This window comes from Triturus cristatus, chromosome 1_1, assembly GCF_964204655.1.
Source record: "Triturus cristatus chromosome 1_1, aTriCri1.1, whole genome shotgun sequence".
NCBI classification, from domain to species: domain Eukaryota; kingdom Metazoa; phylum Chordata; class Amphibia; order Caudata; family Salamandridae; genus Triturus; species Triturus cristatus.
Genome location: NC_140579.1, coordinates 270022228 through 270029066, shown reverse-complemented (window position 1 = coordinate 270029066; position 6839 = coordinate 270022228).

Genomic DNA, 6839 nt, shown 5'->3' with positions numbered 1-6839 from the left:
GCCCAGACACCCTGTACCTGTGTGAGCATTAATCCAGCCTGTTCAGCCCAATCCCCATGCTGCTCTCATTCTTGAGAGCAGCGTGGGGATTGGATGGGGAGTCTGATGCTGTCCCAGGGACTCCTGGGACCACGAAAAGAGGAGCATGAGGCGGGCTGCAGCACCAGGTTAGTATTTATTTTTAATTTTAATATTAACCCCCACCACGCTCTCTGTGTGCTTCTTACCAGTCTCCTCTCTCCCTGCACCTCTTCAACCCGCCCCATCGGTCTGTCGCCGTCACTGTTAAGGAAACTTTGCATGTGTCAATGATCACTGAATTTACACGGTAATAAGAGTATGGCTGAAACAAGACAGTTTGCCGACCTTGATTGCTAAATACAGTTTGAGATGCCTTCTAGACCGTCGACTCTGGACAGAATTTCCTCTTGTATTGATTTTGAACATTGCTGCTAACTAATGTCATAATTATTTTTATTGCAAATTGTTAAACCCGGGATCCCTGGTTGGCTGAGGTAGGTACCTTAGGCCAAATAGGGACCTGCGTTTCCACGTCAGAGAAAGGAAGGACACCTTCTGAGATAGCCCCCGCTCACCCCCTTGGTAGCTTGGCACGAGCAGCCAGGCTTATCTTCAAGGCAAGTGTGTTAAGTATTTGCAACCACGCTCACAGCAACCGAATGATGACACCACAAATGGACTCCACACAAGTTTTATAAAAACGAGTATACATTTGATATAAAAAGATATTAATGAGCACTTCTAAACATTCCACTGTAGTCCTAATACAATGTTATGCAGTTCGTAATGCTAGAATCAGGCACTTTGCAATGGATAATTAATGCAATGCATAACGCAACAATCAGGCACTGTGGAATGCAAAAATAAAGCAACGCGTAACGCAACAATCAGGCACTTTGCAAATTAGAAATAATGCAATGCATAACGCAGCAACCAGGTACTTCGTTATGCAGAAATAATGCAATACGTAATACACTAATCAGGTAGTTCATTATGCAGAAATGATGCAATGTGTAATACGACAATCAGGTGCTCCGTTATGCAGAAATAAGGTAATGCATAATACACTCCAGCACCAATCACGGTGCCTCAGGCGGTCTCTCCGCAACTCGTGCTGACTTGCAGTCAGCCTCTGTCAACAGTTGCTGCCAACACGGGTATGGTATATCAAAAAGTGCAGCTCCGCACTCCGGTCCCGGTACTGCCACTCACTTGGCCAGTATGGGCCGTGATACGAGCCGAAGCAGAGGCTTGAGCTGCCGGTATGAGAGAGGCCGAGAGTGTCTCCCTCCGAGCCTGCACCCCACCCCAGGCGTTGACACACGTTACCTGGGGGGGTGCGACCTCACTCTCCTCTCCTCTTCCAGCGATTTGGGCCTCCAATGCAATCTTTGTGAATTGACAACGGTGGGCTTGGGCCGGCGGCTCAGCTCCTCCGGGGCTGCCGGTCTGGGCTACTACTGCTATGAAAATCTCAGGCTGCCACAGGGCACATGCACACAGCGTCGCTGAGACTCACTTAAACTTCGAGTGCACGATCACCGGGCACTCCTCACGAAGGTCTCAGGCTGCATGAAAAACATGCGCACAACGTCGCTGAGACTCACATTAACTCCGGGTGCATGACAACAAGGCAATCCTCACGAAGGTCTCAGGCTGCACAAAGCACATGCACACAGCGTTGCTGAGACTCACTTGGATTCCAGGTGTGCACGATAACAAGGCAATCCTCATGAAGGCCCCAGGCTGCAAAAAGCACACGCACACAGCGTCGCTTGGATTCCGGTGCACACGATAACAGGACAATCCTCACCAAGGGCTCTTACTGCAAAAAGCACACGCACACTATGTTGCTGAGACTCGCTTGGACTCCAGGTGCCCAAGATCACAGGGCACTTCCTACGAGGGTCTCAGGCTGCAAAAAGCACACGCACACAGCGTCGTTAAGACTCTCCTGGAAACGTTTGTGTTCCTGAGTTTCCACAACAGGGAGTCAGATCACCTCGGGCCCTTGGGGATAAGTTACTTCAGGTCACAGCACAGCAAAGTCCTTTCAAGCAGGGGGACACAGCACACAGCAAAGTCCCTTTAGCCTTTCCTTGGTTAAAACAGCAAACTGCAGGCAAAGCCCAGAACACACAGCAAGGGTCAGTCCTTTCCTTCAGTCTCTTCAGTTGTTTCTTCCTTGGCAAAGGTTCCTCTTGACCACGACGTAGCTCCAGTCTTGTTCAATCTTGATCAAGCCATTCTCCAAACTTCGGGGGTTTCAGCTCTCATAGTCATACCCCTCAATGGCTTTGAAGTCTTTGTGTTCAGGGGGGCACTGACCCCTGTTCAAACCAGTTCTGGGTGCCGTCCTGCCAGTGACACCTTCTTCCTTTGATTAGTGGGGGTCTGGATTCTCAATCACTCATCAGGAGATGGGACAATTGTTTTAAGGCAGCAACCCAGGCCTCTTCACCTCTAGGGGCTACCCCTCCCCTACACTCCAGATGCAGGTCAGCCTGTTGCTGTCTCACCTCCTCCCCTGGCTCAAGATATTCCCCAGATCCTATCGCTTTCAAATCCAGACAGTCAATCCACAACAGGCAGAGACACACAGAAATGTTGGAGCACAAAAACCCAGCCACTTCTAAAAGAGTGGCTTCTAAACACGTAATGCAAAAAACACCTTCATAAACAGATGTGTCATTACATTGTGAGTTCAGGCTCACTAAATGTCACCTCTGTATCTTAAGCCTTTGGGAAGATAGGCTGGAAAACATATTACACAGCCTCCCCATTCTATCCTATGGGCAAGATGGCCTTTCCACAGTGAACAACGAAAATGGAGATTATTTCACTGTCAGGACATGGTACACACCTTAGTACATGTCCTACCTTTCACATGTACTGCACCCTGCCCAGGGGGTAACTTGGACCTATCATAGGGGTGTCTGATGTGCATAGAAAGGGAAGGGTAATGTCTGGCAAGTGGGTGCACTTGTCAGAACAATATGGCAGTATAACAAACTGCGCGCAGGCACCGCAATGGCAGGCCTGAGTTCCCTTTTTAAGGCTACTGGTGTGGGTGGCACAAAAAGTGCTGCAGGCCCACTAGTAGCATTTGCTTTACCAGCCCTGGCACACATAGTACACTTTACTAGGGACTTTACTAGTAAGGCAAACATACCAATCATGGACAACCAATTACCATTATACTTTATACAGGGAGAACTTGCACTTTGACACTGCTCAGCAGTGGCAAAGGGCCCAAAGCATCTAAGTTGGCAACACAATGTCAGAAAAAAGGTCTAGGGGGAAAACAAAAAGTTTAGGGAACTCTAGTCAAACAGGGCCAAGTCCAACACAAATCAATGCTCGTTCTTTCTAATGTAGTTGAACACCATAGTTAACACAGGTGCTCATATAGGAAACAAACAGAGCATATTCATAGAGTAGGTGTGTCTTCTTCAGGCTTAGATATGAGTTATACCTGAATATACAGGCCTGAAGCACAAAACATCTCAAACCATTTTTTAACTCAGTGCTACAGTGGATGAGTGCCAACTTTTTAAAATTAAATTAAGACAAGACCGAAGTTGATTTCTTTCATCCCCCAGTGAAGCTGGCGCAGGTGATCCAAATAGAACACCAGTGAAGAAGTTTCAGGATCAGGCTGCAGTGTTCTGAATAATCTGTAACCAGAGTATAAGATAAGAAGGGAGTCCAAGATATAGTCTATTGGAATTGTCCAGTTTAGAAGTGATCATGATATGCACTACGGTCTTCTGCTGATCCACAGGAATAAAATGCATCATCTGTCTCAAGGATCTAAGAGTCAGAAAACAGGAACAAGACACAGATTTTATTTGAGGCTCAAAGGAAAGCTCAGCATCAAATTTAACCCCCAGGTTTCTGACCACCGGGGCAGGACAAGGCGCATTGCTCATCTCAGGTGGCCACCAGAGCTAGAAATCGGGTTTGAATTTGGGATGAAAGAAAAAAACTTTGATCTTCTCTTAATTTAATTTTAAAAAGTTGGCATTCTTCCACTGAAGCACTAAATTAAGACATGGTTTGAGAGAAATCAATGTTGATGGATCACTATCCTGAAAGACATGAACAGCTGTGTATCATCCGCGCATCAGACAACTCTAATTCCGAAAAACTCCACAAAATACGCCAGGGGAACATATTTATATTAAAAAGGGTAGGGCCGAGCACCGAACCCTGAGGAACGCCATAATTTAACGGCTTAGCTGCAGAGGTAAAAGGAGTTAGAAAGACTGACTGAGCACAGTTACAGATAAAGGACTTGAACCAAGATGAGGCAAATCCCTACTGCCAAAGCCTTCCAGTCTCTCAAGTAGAGTCGCATGAGAGACCATATCGAAATCTGCCAAAAGATCCAGCAGCATTAGCATAACTGCGGAATTTTGGTCTAGATTCATTTTAATATGCGCAGAGACCTCGAAGAAAGTGGTCTCAGTACTGTATCTGCATCAAAAACTAGATTGCAAATCATGTAGTAAAAGGTTTTCCTCCAGGAAAGAAGTGAGCTGTCTGTTGACATTTTGTTTCACCAGCTTCGCCATAGTAGGCAGCAATGAAATAGGCCTGAAATTTCTAAGGATCCTAGGGTCGGCAGAAGGCTTCTTAAGTAAGGAAAGTAGCATGGCATGTTTCCAACCTGAAAGGACCATTACCTGGATCAGATACTCATTGAGCAAGTTATTCACCCCGGGATTAATTATGGGTATAACCTGTTTATGAATGTTCGGGGGCATGGATCAAGAGTGGATCCAGATCTTTTGTTGGCAAGATCAATTGCTGATGATTCGAGAGGAATAGGAGAGAAACAGGACAGGAGTGGGACAGACAGGTTTGCCATAGTACCCAAGGCAGTTAAACAGGGATGGGGAAAAGCATCGTAAATTGACAGGATTTTATTGTGAGAAAAATAAGAGCTCTGCACAAAGGTCCATTGAAGAAGTGAGTGAATTATTTTCAACCGATGGGGAAAGAAAGGTGTTAACCACCTTAAACAATTCTTTAGGGGAATTGTCTGCTTCATGGATTGACCAAGCAATAAAAGCTTTCTGAGCCATATATATGGCTTTGTGATACGTCGTAAGAGCCTCCTGATATGTAGCTTTAGCTTCTACAGCATAGTTAGATTTCCAACTTGCACTTGCAGCATAAGAGGTAGTCATCTGAGCTGGTACTAAAGGAACTCGAGGAAATCCTCCCACTTGTGGGTCTAGCTGAAGTTTTACCTGTAGCACCCATTTCAGTTGGAGCTGACAAAGTATGTGTTGTGTTTCCTGTTGATCCAGTTTTATAAAAAGGAACTACGGGGCCAACAGCAACTGGAACAGTAAGTGCATCTGGGGTATTCAAAACATTGGGGTTAATAGGGGTATCAACCCCTGTACTTTCTCCCATCAGGTTAGAATTTGCATTCACTGGTGCAGTAGCTACTCTCAGGTGTCCACTTGCTCCTGCACCACTCATTCCTTCCAATTGGGCCTCATTGTACGGAGGTGGACGCGTTGACAACGATACATCCAGAAAATCATTACTAGAATCACCTTCACTGGTTCCACCCTCCTTCTCTACATTTTCTGTCTTGTGCCCCTTTTTTTTCTCTTCTCTTCCTTCCCCTTTTCTGTTCCTTTGCTCATCAATGCAGGGTACAGTCTAGCTCCCTCTATCATATACGTTCTCCACTTCTTTTGTTCTGCATCCCATCTAGCATCAATATAATTACGCGCTGCCTTTCTGGCTCTTCCCAAATACCTTTCCTTCTGCCTAGCATGAGCTGCTTGCTCCCAAGCATTAAGCGTTTCATACTGTGTGGGTCTATGTGGCGGTTTCTTTTTGTACAGTACTCTTCTCAAATGATCAAATATTCTGAAATCAAAAGTACCAGAGCGTGGAAACATCAATGCACCTTCATTCTCATTGATCTTATGCAATTGATTATGCCAGATACATGTATGAAGGCCCACACTTATAGTCATATAATGACCTGGCGTATGTTCGGGTGGTGCCTCTTTTCCCTCTCAAACAGGTATACTCACAACTCCCCTCCTAAAATTTCATGTTGCCTTTAAGAGTTTCATTTTGCCAGCAATAATATTAGGGAACCACAAATGAATTTAGTTTCAAACCAGGAAGTAATTCTTTACCCAAAATTCTTGTTTGGAGTCAACAACTAATACCAGTGCGCCACTCTATGACGTAGTCAACTAATTACAGCGTGGCTCACCACCAACCGACCAATCCAAGCGTGGCACACTATGACGTCAGTCTCACTCCTCACAGCTGCTCCCTCTCCTTTACAATTTTCATGAAGCCACTCTTCTCTGCAACAAGCATGTAAAACAAACTGCAAAGCAGTTTCAATATATAACTTTTGTCTGCTCCTCTAAAGAAATCAAAGTATTCAGTCACACAAGAAAAAGTTCTGAACAACCCATTCCGACCTACTCTCACTCACACTCAAATGAAACCTCAACCAGAGGGGAATTACCCAGATTAGTGCCGCTTCTTCCTGGGCACGAAATCCACTACACCAACCACACCTTACTCTCATGCCAAGAAAATTGTCCCTATCTCAATTGTGCCATCGACAACTTCTCACGACAAGCACCACAAAACTTAGCAGACAATCATAATATAGGGATTTCTACACTTGCTAATATCACCCTGGAAGCTACATCGAGCCTGATAGCTAATTCATCTGCTCTGCATTAAACACACTCTCACACAACAACTTAAAATGTTATCGCATTGCACCATACAATCTCCCCAAAACACCACAAGGTAAACGT